Source organism: Struthio camelus, chromosome 5 (genome assembly GCF_040807025.1).
Source record: "Struthio camelus isolate bStrCam1 chromosome 5, bStrCam1.hap1, whole genome shotgun sequence".
NCBI lineage: Eukaryota > Metazoa > Chordata > Aves > Struthioniformes > Struthionidae > Struthio > Struthio camelus.
The window spans coordinates 38877549-38892962 of NC_090946.1; the positions used below are offsets into that span (position 1 = coordinate 38877549).

The window sequence follows — 15414 nt, forward strand, 5'->3', positions numbered from 1 at the left end:
TTTGAGAAAGTGAACCTAAAAGTTTACATCTACATCAATATCTAATGTCTGAAACTTTCCCAGGCACTGAAATGTAAGTCATCTTGTTAGAACAGGCCCTGAAATATTTCTGGTCAAGGCCAACTGCACTCTCCCAAATAACTCCTGGGAACAGTCTGAGGGTTGTCACATAGCAGGGAAAACTTCCAAATGCTGGTGTGCACGCAGCTACCTGTTCTGAAGGCTGAGAGTTTAACAGAAGGGACAAATGTCCTTCCACGTCAGCTGGCCTCAATGCTAGAGAATGGTCCTAGCCACTGTTCACTTTACTAGTGCTGATGTAGCCAAAAGGGATTTGAAACTAAAATAGCTTAAGAAAACAAAAAATAAGTGCATATAAAGTCTAGTACAGTACACAAAGCTAAGAAAGAGAGTGCAAAGGGGGAAAGTAGTAACCCTCTTCACCCTTAAGCTCCCTCCCTCTCCACCTCCCCGGCCCCCCCGCCCCAGCAGACTCCCAAAACCTAGAGGCAATGAAAATACACAGAGAGCACACTCTTTCTAGATACAGGAAACAAAGAAAAGACTCCAAATAAAGCTGTCAGGAAAGTCAAATTAAGAAATTTGTTACATAAGAATACAGATAACATGAAGAAGAAAAAGACAGAAATGCTGACAAAACTTGTCCTTTTGAAATAACCTGTGTTTTAATTCAAGGAAGGAGGATATTTGTGCAGTACAGACTTATGCTTATTTGTTAGACTAATTAGAGCAAAAGCAAAGGGCTATCCAGTATAGGAATACAATGCTGGACAGCCCCAGGAAGGAAAAAACCAAACATGTATATCAGCAAGCTTCACAGAGGAGGAAGGACAGTACCATGCTCATGACAGTTACGCTGAAAAACAACAGTTACACTGAAAATACAACAAACAGGAATTTGACTGTAAGCCAAAGAACTTCCATTTTGTTTAAATTTTATATTTATATAGAAAAGCTAGTAGTCCTTGCTATTAACTAAGGGACTATTTTAAACTGGGAGATTTACTTCAGCCTAGTTAATTTCAGATATAAAAGGAGATTCATTTTTAAAAATTAAAGAAATATACATCTTACTACCCATTGCAGCTATCACTACAAGTATCAAAGCATAGGTTACTCAGTCTTTCAAAGCCAGAGAAACTTACATTAAAAGGAACATGAACACAGAAAGCAAGTACCAACATCAACCGAATTACTAAGAATCCCTTATGTATGTATTAAAACAATTCATATAATGTCAGGTTCAAAAAAAAAGAAAGACTAGCATCATCTTCTGTGCCTTAGACCTTGTTATAATGCATTCCATGTTCCTTCCTCTGTCTTATTTTTTTCTTCCTTCTGAAAAAGTAAGTACTTCAAATCTGCCCATAGCAAGCACACAGTTTGATATTACTGTTGAGGTTATACTAGGAACATGGATATAATTTCATCTTTCAGTGTAAGTTTCTCAAACAAGAGCCAAATAAAGATCACAGCATTCTCTTCCAAAACCTACATCAAACAGCTTCAGTGACTCTAATCAAGTGGCAGTAAGGGGACATTAACAAGACTGTGGTCAACTTCAGCACTGGTATTCAGAACCCCACTAGCAGCTGTGAAGATTTCAAAGACAGCATGAATTTCACATGGCAAGCTATGAACAGCTGCAAGCAGTGTTCAGCGTCTAGGAAACTGAGAGGAAAGGAAGGCACACTTCTTCCCTCGTGGCTAGACAGAGTTGCAGCTTCACATTTATTGGACACATGCTAATCAAAGGTGGATCTTGAAACAAGGTCAAGAAGAGTATCACAGCAGAGATTCCAGTAATTAAGAAGGAAGAAGTGATCAGGATTTTCAGTAAAATACTGCCCACAGGAAAAATCTGAAAGACCTTGTCAAAATCTGTTTGTTAAGTGCCTGACGGTGCCTGATAATGAAGAAAGCTGAAAGTCAGTACTGAAAGTGGCTAAGCACGAATGCCCTTAGCCTGAACATTACACATATCACGCCCTTAGCCTGAATATTACCCCCCAAAATTATGCAGTTCGTAAGTTTCAGTACACCAGAGGCTACTGAGGCTGTCTTTGAGGTTGCTCCTCAACACTATGCACCAAGCTTTAAAGAGTCTGCATGTCAGGGAAAAAAAAAATCACACACTAATACTAAGGTACATTTTGTTACAGAGGTTTCAGGTCTTTAAAGTTGCTCATTTTTGCAAAATCTTTTTGTGACATGCCTTTACCTTGAGCATGAATCACCATAAACAGACTAAAATAGCATGATATTAAGAAGTGACTACTGCAAAACGTATGCATGAAGGTTTCTTCTGATGTGGTTTTTTATTTTTCCTATCCTCTACTTTTACTATCAGTTGGGCAATCATGGCTTCCCTTCTTATTCTTCTGATGTTTAATTTATGATGGAAATTATAGAAAATTATAGATATGTATTTCCTACTTAGTGGTGAGAAGCAAATATTTTTAAAGTTACATGCTGAGTTTAATCCATCTAAATTTAATCTTTATCTCTTCCATTCTGCAATGTATGAAAGAAAATAAATGGGCTCACTGCAATGAACTTACTATGAGTTAAAGAATCTACAGTTAAGAGTTCTTCATTCATCCCTAAAACAAGTACATACTGTTATTAAATCAGGTTTCCCTATACTATCCAATGACTGCTACAAGCTAACTTGTGTGACCAGTATTACATTAGAGAATAATTTTGTTTTCACACAGTAAAAGACTTCATGAATTACACCAATCCTATCCATTTTCCTCCACAAAGACAACTTTACTTAGGCATTTATCACCCTTTTCTACAGCAGTCAAGAGGTGCTGACAGACACCATACAAAGAAGACAAGGTGGTACTCAAACACCAAGAAATTCAGACTCATGCAATCGGGTTTCTGCTAAACCCTGAACGCAGGAAGAGAATGGTAGAAAAGCAAAAGTTGCTACTTGGAAGAACAAAGGGAAGCATGAAAGGGAAAAAAAAAATATTGAGACAATGTAAAAAAAAACTCTGACATACAATCTTAAGTCTTAGTACTTTTCATTACCAGCACAGTTATACAGAGATACAGTGACAACAGTGCTGTCCATCATTGAACTCATTATAGAGCCTACTGCATACAGAAGGACAAGCTTTTCACCTTTTCACAGTGCTTGATAAATCTCCATATGGAAATAGGAAGTCTAAAGCTACCAAAAAAAAAAAAAAAAGCAGCAGATGATAGACAAAACATTTGGTTGGGGCCTAGACTGCATCTTCAAGAAATGACGACTCTTCCTTCAAAGTATCTCTACTCCACACACTACACATGCTCACCAAGTAACTGTCTTCAGTGCTTATATCTTCTTCTACAACAAACACATGTAATATGTGCACCTCGGGGAAGACAGACCCATGCAATATTGCAAATTACCTTACAAACTACAATTGCAGAGACCATACTTCATTTTGGTTTTCCACACTTCAGCGCAAACTTTTCACACTGATCTATGTGCTACTAATACACCACAAAACAAGTCTTTACACTGATTACCCTGAATGCTATCACACTGCGTTTTTCATTTTGCTTTTTTCATATTAGTTCATGCCTAACTGCGCACACCTGGGACTATTCACCTTCAGAACACAATAAGCCTTCACACAGCACATCTGAACACAGCTGAAGAATTCTCAAAAGGGAATTCACAGCTCACAGCACTTTCTCTCCATAATCACATCTGACCAAGCGTATAAATACAAAAAATGCCATAATCTAAGGAGACCACAGAGCTCCTGGTAGGACACGAGGTCTAGAGGCCCTTCAACTCTGGGCGCTGGCAGCTGAAAATATCACACCAGCTTGCTTTTTATGAAGCAACAAACAAGAAAGGAACCAGGCAAGAAAGCATTCCATGCAGCAACTAAGGAGTAGGACACAATCTGTTTGCATTAAGTGTCAAAGCACTTTGATTTCCGAAAGTGCTGTTAAAGCTGTTACCTATTTTAATAAGATATATCTAAGACAGAAAAAGAATCAATCTACTTGTGGTTACTTCTGCCAGGGAAGGTAAGAAGTTTAAGCAACAGCAATACTATACATTTGTAAAAGACTTCAGGGGAAAAGCCACTAACCAAGGTTATCAAGGTAAAGATGCCCTAATTTTTATGACCCTGAAAAGGATTTGAATAACAGAAAAGGCACAGAAGAACATTAAGTCCACAAGCAGCTCATTACCATGCTAAAGTCAGATCAACGGAATCAACCAAAAACTGTACAGGCAGAATATCTTAGATTAACTACAAACCAAGGAAAACCCAGGAGTCAAATACAGATTCTTATGCTGAAGTGTCTCTGGGGAGGTGGGGGGGGGGCGGGGGGGAACACTTGCAGGTGTCAGTGAATTGGACCCACTACACATAACTTTCCCAGGAGGAAGGAAGCAATAGTCTTCATGAACTCCCAGGATGCACCTCTGCCATCTAACACGGTGTGAGCATATTGCAACATTTTACAGAATATTTAAATACACCAAAGACTCTGAAAAAAAGTTTCAGTGTTTACATTAGTTACATACAGGTTAAGAAAGTCATAGGAAGGCTCTTTAGATACTGTATGCATTTTTGAGACAGCACTCTGAAAACAATGGGAAGTTAAATTTCTGCTTCCTATTTTTCAAGTTTCTTGTCAAAAATAACTTTAATTGATATTGTCTGATACTTCTAATGGGACACTAAAGCATATCTCAATCCACTATCTTAAGTTCTTAGAAGATAAAAAATTAGGCATATAAATCTATAAGAACAAAAAGCCACTGAGATTAATCATTTATTTTCCTAAACAAACTGTAGGAAAGCACACTCAAAATTTTATAGACATGTCTTAATCAATATGGCATGGCTTGGCAATACCTGAAAATCTTTACTACATTGTACCACGGCCAACATCCTTCTTGTCTCCTAAAATACATGACTTTCACAAATCTACTCTAGTCAAAGTAACTTTAGAGAGACATCTCCACCTGGGAAAGCAAAATACGTTACTTAACCAAAAGCAAATCTGAAATCTGTCAGGGCAAATTACTGTACTAGGGATTCCCTAAATTAACAGACCAGTAAACTTAATATTATATAAAAGGACTAATCAAAAATCAGTTTGGAATAAAAATGCCTAACTAGTTCACCAGAACTACATGAACATGCCACATTAACAAAAATTGCAGATAAAAAGGATTTATATTTAATCTTTTCCAAATATTAACTGATGTCAACCAGACATAAAAAGTTAGATAAAAGCATATTTTAATAACAGACTAAACTAAAAATTCTGAGCTAAAATACTATTCAGAAGCAATAGTATCCTGAACTACTGGGTGTAAATTAATCTTAACAATTCAGCATAAAGACTCAGGCGTTTAGCCTGATAATTCAGTTGAACTACCTTCCAAAAAATAAAACAAGTTTCTCAAGGAAAAATATAGAAAACGCTACAATTATGATTTCAGATAAACTAAAGAGAGACCCTCATTTGAATAATTAATTTCTATCATCCTCCTTACCTGAGCAAGAAGATGACATGATCCTATCATGTCATCACTACCCACCAGTCCCCTACTTTTTGCAATGGCTGTCACTAATTCCTGAACAATTCACTTTTCTAAAGCCAGTAGGTCTAATCTACCATCAGAATTCCATTATAGTTATTATAATCAATGAAAAAGCATAGGAAGATCAATTCATACTACATGTGACTGTATTTATGAAATATTATTTCAGCAAAGCCAAGCAAAAATGCAAAAATTATTTAACAATACTCAAAATTATTCTTGTTATACATTCAGACTTTCAGTAGTTACATACCACAGGCATTTCAGACTAATAATTTTGTGCTCAATCTTTATAGCTCATTTACCCTTTCCCAGGTCTACTGATTTCCATCCTGCACCTGACACAAGGTAAAGCACACTCTACATCCTCAGATTTTCTCTATAAATTTCACAAAAATCCAAAACAAACAAACAAACAAAACACAAAAAAAAACAAAGCTATGAAAGAGAGGGGACAAAGGAAAGAAGTTGATTGGTATCACATTTGGTTTGTTGTGGCATTGTAAACTATCTCAGGAAAGCAGAGCCAGTAAGATCTTATCTCCTGTAGGACTTTAGGAAAAAGTGGATTTGGAAGGACTGATATATCAGTCTTTCATTAAATGGTATCTGAAACTTATTCAGTAGCGAGCCTAGGCTCAAAACATCTCTGCCTGAGAGATATCAGCATATCCTGTTACAACTCAAAACACGGTTTCATGACCTTAGTACCATTTTTCAGGACTCAAGATATTTCCCATTCCCAGCCCAAATGCTTGAGTAACTGCGGGCATACCTCAGATGTGTGCCCAGCATTCCTGAGGATGGTTTGCAGGCAAGTGATTCTGCGTTCACACATGGACAGCTCTAAAAAGCAATCAATGGAATACAGACATTGTTCTCTCACCACTCTTGTTGACACAGAATCTGTGGCAGTACTACTATCATTACCTCTGCATGACACTACCACATGTTGCGCAGGAAAACCAAACAAGTGTCTGAAATCATACTGAACTCCATAAATTTTAAATTTACGTCTAGCTCCTCAGGAGACCAGCATCTCTCTGCTCTCGGTTGTCTGAATGAATCCCTCATAAGAGATACCCTCCACTGAAATCAGGTGGAGCAGAGGGATAAAAGAGCTTGCTTACATTCATTCCAAAGATCCTGCTGCCACTGAAGGAAAAAAAATACATCAGAAGAAACTACCAGCAGCCTGCTAAGAGGCAGCATCCCTCCTCCGTGGGGAGTATACAAAGAACATTCACATCTCTAGAGTTTGAAGATGAATGTTGTCAGAGGGTGAAGTGTAAGGTGTCTTATTACCCAGATTGCCATCCATCTTTACAGTCTGGTAAGGTAAACTCAAGGCAGTAGTGATACCAAGTCCAGTGTGGGCTCACTGAAGTTCAGAGACAACAGAAGTTGAAGAGAGAATGTTTAGCAGTCTACCCCAAGATCCAGAGCACTGAACAGGTCTAAAGGCATCTGCAGTGAAAAAAAGTCAAGAATATCTTTTAATTGCAGCCATGTCCTAAACAGTGGGCCATCTCAGGAGAAAAGTGCAACTTATAGTGTCCTAACTAATTTGAAAAAACATTGAGCAACAGTCAGATCAAAAAGTAGGATCTTATATTGTTAAGAGTCACGAATTGTGAAATAGACTTATTTAATCAAACAGAAACGGGAAGACAGGCATCCAGGAGTTTGTAAATTGTGAGCAAGTCTTTCTAAACCTTTTCAAAAGTGAAAAAAAAAAAAAAACACCCACAGGAAAAGGAAGCGCAGAGACTAAGCATACCAAGACATGGCACAAGCAGCACAAAGATGTCTCAGTGAAACAAAATCATTAGTAGGAGAAACAAAATAGTGACTATATTAAAATATAAGAAAAAATGGAAAGAATATTTTTCTGTGAATTCAAACAAGAGAGAGAGAGCACCAGCACACTACAGATTCTCAAATGGCAAAAACTTTTCAATTTAAACGCACAAAAATCTAATGTGTGAACATCCATACTGATTATCAAACAGAGAAAGTTGCTTAGCAAACATCCAAAAAGAGCCAAGATATCAGCTAAGTCTAGCATATCAGAAACTTGTATATATTTTTCAAGTATATTCCTTATGTTAGCATCATAAATAGAGACAGGGAGCTAAACACAGACAAAGGCCCCAGGCAATTTTAATGAAAGATCACATTTTTGAAATGGGTCATTTGCTTCTTGGTAAACAGAAACCTCACTATGGACAAAAAGCTTAAAGGAGAAATTTACTGTAATTGAATAAACTGATAATTTAATGAATTCACTTAAGAAAATGTAAGTTTTATAAACCAGTCAGTAAACAGCATGTTAGGTAAATACTTACTTTAATATTTATTACATACATGTACACAAACACCCCCCTCAAACAAAAAACAGCTTGAAAAATGTATTTGTACCCATACAAATCAGATTTATCATAAAAACATTATTATAACACTATGTAAGTTGTAACCAAATTATGGTGAAGTTTACCATAAGTAACTAAATAAACTATATATTGAGATTGGAAGGCGGCTGGAATAGAATTATTGTAGTCATTTTATTTAAAAAAAAAAAAGAAAAGAAAAGAAAACTTTGAAAGAGTAATGCTATGAAGAAAAGATTCTAACACAAGCAACCCTGGATTAGCTTCCATAAGATATTCACAGCAATATTCCACAAGCTTCTAAAAACAGCCTTTACCTTGTAGAATTAATAATGTCATGGTGGCATTCATTGTTATTAACTGTCTCACAAAAGATGCTCTCTAATATTCCAGAAAACAAAATGATATTCACTTTACCACGATAAAGTTAGAAAAGCAAACATATAATGAAACCACACTTCTCAGAAGCATTTACATTCAGAATTAATACTGCTGGCATAAAGCAATTGTACAGCACCAACTTAACAAATTCTAGAATGACCAATACTTAAAGTTTCATTTTATTTTGAAAGAATTATATTTGAAAAGAAACTACATAAATTATGCTTTATTAATGCCTAATATTGAAGGAACTAAGTAAAATGGGTGGATTCACTAGAAATTATGCTTTGCTACGGAAGTTACAACATGTCTTAGGAAGGGATCCCAAAAACTACCGACTGACAAATACAAATAAAGTGGCAAAAACTTCAGAAAAGGATCATCTGAATACTTTCTCAAGTAGCATCTTATACTAGAATAAAAACAAAAACATCCCCAGACACGCATCTTGTGATTTGAAGACCTAAGCCAAAAGTCTTCCAGAACAGTTACTGGGTCCTTTTATTGTAAGACTGCTTTCCCCCCTTTATTTGTTTCCCATCTCCCCTCCTCAGGAAAAGTAGAGCGGAAGGGAAGCAGGGGAGAAAACAAAAGGAAACATGATCATTTGATGGGACAAGTATATCAAGTGAGTATTTAAAGAAAAAAAGAAATCAGCATTAATTGCAAATGATTTAATAGATACTCAGAAAATCATCATCTTGATATGATGCATTATGAGCTGCATTATATGAATTTACATACACATTATGACAAATGTCCTCAATATCTCTGAGGCTGCCAGATACTTCCTCATAGAAGATTCATTTTTCAATTTAAGTTGCCAAAGGCTTTCCAAGATGAGCCATTCTGTGCCAGGTGTCCATCTCAAAGCTGAACTACTTCAATGTTTTTATTTTATGCAACACATTGGTTTTTTTCTCCCTTTCCAAATACAGCTATGGAAAAATATACTATTTGGCCCAATTACAGAAGGTAATCTTTTATTTTAAAAGTTTGATCACCTGCATGCTTTAAGGAAATCCACACATCTTCCTGAGAGACAGCAAAATGCATATCCTGACACGCAACCGATGCTTTTGTCAAGCTCACTGTAACTTTGTTGTTACTCAGTTTGTTTTCATATGTTGAGTTGAGTAACCAACACCCTCTCTCTGTACTGACTACGTTCCAGCTCAGGGTTTCTGAGAGCTAGGCAGCTGCAGCTGTAGCCTCACAGGATACTTCAGATTGGAAGGGACCTCAAGATGTTTCCAGTCCAATCTCCTGCTCAAAGCAAGGTCAGCTATGAGGTCAGACCAGACTGCTCAGGGCTTTACCCAGTCAGGTCTTGAAAACCTCCAAAATGGAGGTGGCACAACCTGTCTGGGCAACTTGTTCCACAGCCTGACTGTCCTGATGGGGAGAAAGTTTCTCCTTATACCCAGTCTGAAGCTTCTTTTTTTCAATTTATGACCACTGTCTCTTGTCTTCCCATCGCGCACCTCAGTAAAGAGTCTGGTTCCATCTTCTCAGTGACTTCCCCACAGGTACTAGCAGGTTGCTGTTAGGTATGTCGTCTTGTCTCCCACTACCCGCGCCCCCCCCAAAGCCTTCTCTTCTCCAGCTTAAGCCCAGCTCCCTGTCTAGCTAAGCTTATCTCTTGATATGCCTGCCTGTCTTCCTGAGTATCAAGACGGACCACTGGCACCTAAGCTGTTTCTCAGTGACATCCTGCTGGGCCCAGCAAGCATGGAGGGGTAAGCTATCCAGTTGAATAAAAGGCTGGAAAAGAGGGGGACCAACAGGATTATCATGAAGAAAGAGCTGCAATGTGGCAACAGCTGATACTGAGGCAGTGAACAAAAAATTGAATTTGGGATGCACAACAAGTATGAAATGGGTGAGAAGACCGGTAAGGAAGGAGAAACCAAATTCAGATGACAGACCAGCTAGGCAGGAAGACGCAAATGAAGTACAATCTAAAGTTAGATGACAAGTTCAGAAGACAGAACAGGAGGCAGTAGAAAGGCAGAAGGTAGACAAGACAGCCATGATAGCAGAGTGGATGTCAAGCTGATGACAGTGAACAGAAGCCTGAGACCAGCAGACAGGAGTAAGAACAGCTGGGCAGAGTTCAAACAGTAAAAGAATACTGGGAGAAACAATGTATTAGTCAGAAGGTCCCTGTCCAGCAGTCCTGGATTTCAAATGAGAAGCCCTACGGCATGAAACTAACATGTGGAGAACAGGACTGTGATAAAAATTTGGGAATGTGAAAGAAAAGGATTGGGACAGATATTTAAGCAGATATCACAGAAATGATAAGCAGCAAAATCAGTATCCACTAGAACATGCTCACTCCCTTGAATAGAACCCAAGATTCCAGAGTTTCACCACTACTCTGTTACCTTTAAGTGTCTGGTAAACCCATTTATAGAGCCTATCATCTGGACCACTGAAGGATAACAAATTAATAATATCACACTGTCAGCTCAAGTAGCAGAAGTCTGTAAGTGGCAACTTAAAAATTTCGACCTTCCTAAAAACTTACGTGGTATAACACAGTCCCATATGATAGAGGGCTCTCTCTCCAGCACCAGGGAGGTTGCTTTTTTAATCTAGCAAGTTGAAAAAAATTGATTCTGTTCAAAGAATCTTAATTTTTCCACAGATGAGTACCAAAAATCTAATCCTAGGTTAAAAAATATATATTTGATCATGTTCTGTGTTTCAGTCATGACTTAGTCCTAAGTACACAATAGTATACTATCTTTTGAAAGGGCCATAAGGTTCAGTATAGAAGCTAGTCTTCCTATATGAAGGAGAGAGCTCTGTTAAAAAAAGCTTTTAAATAACAGCACTATGCTATGCGAGGACCTTGCCATATCTGCTGCAAACATTGGGAAGTGTGCAGGGATTACAGGAAAAGAAAGGGAATTAATATTGTCCTGGAAGACTAGATTTTCTTCCTGTCCCTTGCAAGCAAATCATCTAAGGAAAACAACAAAAAAGCTTTTAATGGGTGATCCATTGTTCATCAGAATATTGTATCTTGGGGTTAACTTTACAGCAGATCTAGGTAGTCATACCTAGAGTCTAAATCAATAGAAACCATACTACAAACAAAGCAGTAAGTTCTTTCTTAGCGTAGGTATCCATGGATTCCGGTTAAAGGCTCCACAAAAAGGTAACAACGACAAGCCAGGTTATTGTTAGTAGACTATATAGGGAGACAGACCCTTATGACAAAACATTTAAGAGCACGCAAATCATAGAAACTCTGATAGTTCATTCTGAAAACTTATGTCATAAAGGCCTCAAATTGGATATTAAAGATGAAGGGACACACCACACATCTCCAGAGAGTTCTGTGAAAACATTACCGGTGAAGGATGCAGACACTAGAGACCAAACGTAATGAAACAGAGAAAGAGGAAATTAGCACGGTGCAGTGGGAATGGCATGTAATAAATATCAAGTGAGGCCACACATTATTTGATACCAAGAAAAAAAAAAAATCAATATTGCTCATTAAGTGAGCACAATCTTTGCCAGTCTATGCTAAATACTGAACAAAACATTGCATGGAAAAGTGTAATTTTTAACCATAAATTTACAGGCCAAATTACAATTTTACAAGCATCCCTAATCCTGGCATTTCATGAGGTACGAGTGTTTGATCTTGCACCATCAAAGTTCTTTGAAGACAGTTTTTGTTACATAATAGCAAAACACATCATTTCCTTAAAATACATCCACATCTCTTTGCTCGCAGGTTATACACATACATATGATTGCATTAATATGCATCTCTTATATATAGCATGCATCATCTATATTTGTTTTTCTTATTGTATTAGAAGCATGCTCTGTGATCAAACAGCAAGCTTTTGAATGAGTCTAGAAAAAAATCAAGTCACATTTCGCTTTGACACTAGCTCCCCCTCCAGACCAGCCTAACATCATAGTAATTACTTTTTATTTTAAACTCTAACTATGCAACAGGATTTACATACTCAAGTACAAATCTCGTTTATTGCCTGAAATTTCAATGAATAGACTGATCACATAATGTATACGCAAAATTATTTTTATTAACTTTTACTGTACATAAACATCAAGACTATGAAAATCATTCAGTTTAAAACAGAACTGACAGATAAGGCAGTAACTGTATATAGCTACAGAAAACTGATCAGAAATGTAATTTTTCAGGTGAATCTGACGAGTTGTCTGCAATATTTATCACATGCAAAATTCCATTATAGAAACAAGTACCTATTTTTGGAGTCCCAATATAGAGATGGAACGTGTGGTTTATGACCACTATGTGGTTTAGTACTACCTTTGCTAACTCACTTAATGTATGTAATGTTTTCCAGCATAGCTAACATTTTATTCTTGTTCTAACATTAACATCTTTTCAGTTGCTCAGTTAACATAATCTGGACAGATTCTAAACAAAACAAGACACATGAGTAAAAGGAAAAGTAAGTTACAACTTCTAACTGCCCCTCTATATCTCCCAGTTACCAAATATCTTGGCAGCTAAGTCACTAAGAGTGAATTTGCATGATTCAACATTCCAGGTTGTGGTTCTTACTCTCCCCTCATCATTGAGCTGCTTGCTCAGAAAATATGAATAATTGATTACACTTTCAACACTGAAAGAAGATTGCTTCATTATGTGTTGTTCAAAAATATGCAAACTTTGTAATATGCTACTTTGCCAGTTTTAGATAAATCTATGTACACATATATATACACACATCTATATATGCATGTAGATATGTGTGTGTGTGTGTATATATAAAAATCTCCAGATGAAACCATAAAAAGTATCAGTACAAGTCTGGTAGTAGGCACACCTGAAATAACCAGAGAAAAAGATGTTACCAGAAATCAAAAGCAATAACTTCTAATAACTAGCTTTTCTTAATAATGGAAGGAATTGCCACAAAACCTTCTGTAAGACCATCCCAAGCATCAGCAAGGACTATGTGGGCCATTCATTTGCTTTTGCAGTTTCTAAAGTTTTTAATAATCTGTAGTGGAAAATGACAAAAAAAAAAAAAAAAACTGAGTAACACTGTAAAATCCAAAACTCTTTTCACGCCTAAACACTCTTTCTAAAGTACTCCATCTGCTTTCAGTTGATGCCTAGAAACTAAGATATTAAAACACTACTCCAGGGGAAAGGGAGTATGTGTATACATGCGTCTATATGTATATACATGTACACACACACATATACGTATGTCTACACCTATATGTATATATACACAATACACACACACACACAAAAGCTAAGTGCTAATATAAGATATAGTGCAGACTGAAAGTAAAGACTCGGTTCTTAAACACATTACCATTTTCCACATCCACTTACACATGGCACGTTGACCACATCATACTGTGCACACAAGGACAGTTACTGTCCCTACAGTCTTCCAACAAGCAGTTTGTTACCCAACATCTGTGCCCATACGCTTTTTGGTACAACCTGGACCACAGCATGCTACGACAAACACCACTGAATAAGTAAATGAAGATGCTTAGCCTAAAAAGCAATGCTGAACTTGCTCACCACTCGTGCCCTTTCCTCTAGCCTACCGGTCTGCTCTCCAGCCGTGAGCTTCTGCAAGCAGATGGCCACAGCTTGGTCTTGGGGAGAACATCTAGAGCGGGGGGAGGTGCGCGCACACGCACACACAGGAGCGACCCACGCCTACGTTAAGCAGAAACTTGACTGGAGAAAAATCGCTGCTGTCTTACCAGTCACTGAATCCAAACCCAAAGCCCGAAACGTGCCGAAGACGCGGCAGAGGCGGCCGTGGCACAAGCCCCAGCCAGCAACCGACGGCCGCCCACCCCGGCGAGCGCAAGCCCTTCCTCGAGCGCCCCGGCAGCAGAAGCGCTCCCAGCCCGTGAAGCCCCCCGTTTCCCCTGCGTCTCTCAGGCGGCCCCGGCCCCGGCGGAGTTCCGGGGAGGCGGAAACTTGGGAGGCCGCCGGGCGCCCTGCGGCCGCGGCGCCTGGCACGGCGGCAGCTCCCCGCCCGGGCTCCCCGCCGCCGCGCCGCATGCCGGCCCCGCCGCCCCTTCCCCGCAGCCTCGGGCCCCCGCCGCGCTGCTCGGCGGCTCAGGCCCCGCCAGCGCCGCCCGGGCGCGGGCAGCCCGCGCGGCCCCGGCGCCGCGGCGCACGGCGGGGTCCCCGCTCCCCGCCCCCCACCCGGCGGCGGCGGCCGTTGCCGAGCAGCGCCGGAGTCGCAACAGCGGCGGCGCCAGGCCCGGCGGAGGGATGGGGGACGCCGGCGAAGCCGCCCGCTCCCGGCTCGGCACCGCTTCCCGGCCGCGGCTCGCGCTCAACCCCCGCATCCCCTTACCGAGTGCCGGCGCCGCTGGCGGCGGGGAGGAGGTGGGGGGGGGAGCCGCGCTGCCGCTGCCGAGGGTGCCCCCGGGCGCCGGGAGGGGCGGCGGGGGGGAGGGGGCGGCGAGGCGAAGGGGGCGCCGAGGTGCGGAGACGGAAGCAGGAACCCGCCGCCGCTTAACGGCGCCGCCGGCCGGCCGCCCGGCAGAAGGGACGCGAGGCGCTGACAGCGCGCGCCGAAGGCGGGGAGCGCGGCGCGGCGCCGGCACTGAGAGCGGGCAGCGGCGTCCGCCGGGCAGCGCGCGCGGCTGCGGCGGCGGCGGCAGCGGCGGCGGCAGCGGCGGCAGCAGCAGCGACCGGCGGCGCCCGCGGCGGCGCGCGCGCCCCCGCGAGCGCACTAGGAAGAGGTCCGCAGCGGGCGCGCGCCTGCCGGGGCAAGGCAGCCTATGAGAGCGCGAGTCGGGCTCCTGATGCTGGTGGAGCGCTCTCGTCACGGAGCGCTGGACCGGGCACTGCGCATGCGCCCCAGGGACCCCGTCACCACCGCCGGTTGCCCCCCCACCTCCCCTCCACACACTCACCCACCCACCCACCGCCGCAACGGCCGGGGCAGCCCTGCGGGAGGGCGGCGCGGCATCCCCTCCCGGCACCGGCCCCCGGCGGGCAGGGGCCGCCCGTGCGGCGGAGCCCGCCCG

At 41.0% G+C, this 15414-nt stretch overlaps 1 protein-coding gene across 9 annotated transcripts in view; it reads right to left on the reverse strand.

Moving 5' to 3' along the window:
• FUT8 (fucosyltransferase 8) overlaps nucleotides 1-15037 on the reverse strand; it is a 127744-nt gene extending 112707 nt beyond the window's left edge. For 4 of the 9 annotated variants that reach the window (XM_068945609.1, XM_068945607.1, XM_068945604.1 and 1 more), the window contains exon 1: nucleotides 14736-14892. The gene's annotated coding sequence lies outside the window, so the exon portion shown is untranslated. Of the gene's footprint in view, nucleotides 1-13939; nucleotides 14081-14127; nucleotides 14394-14735 lie in introns of those variants that run through there. The other 5 variants (XM_009682797.2, XM_068945606.1, XM_068945602.1 and 2 more) reach the window with 4 other exon arrangements.
• Between the last annotated feature and the right edge of the window lie 377 nt (nucleotides 15038-15414).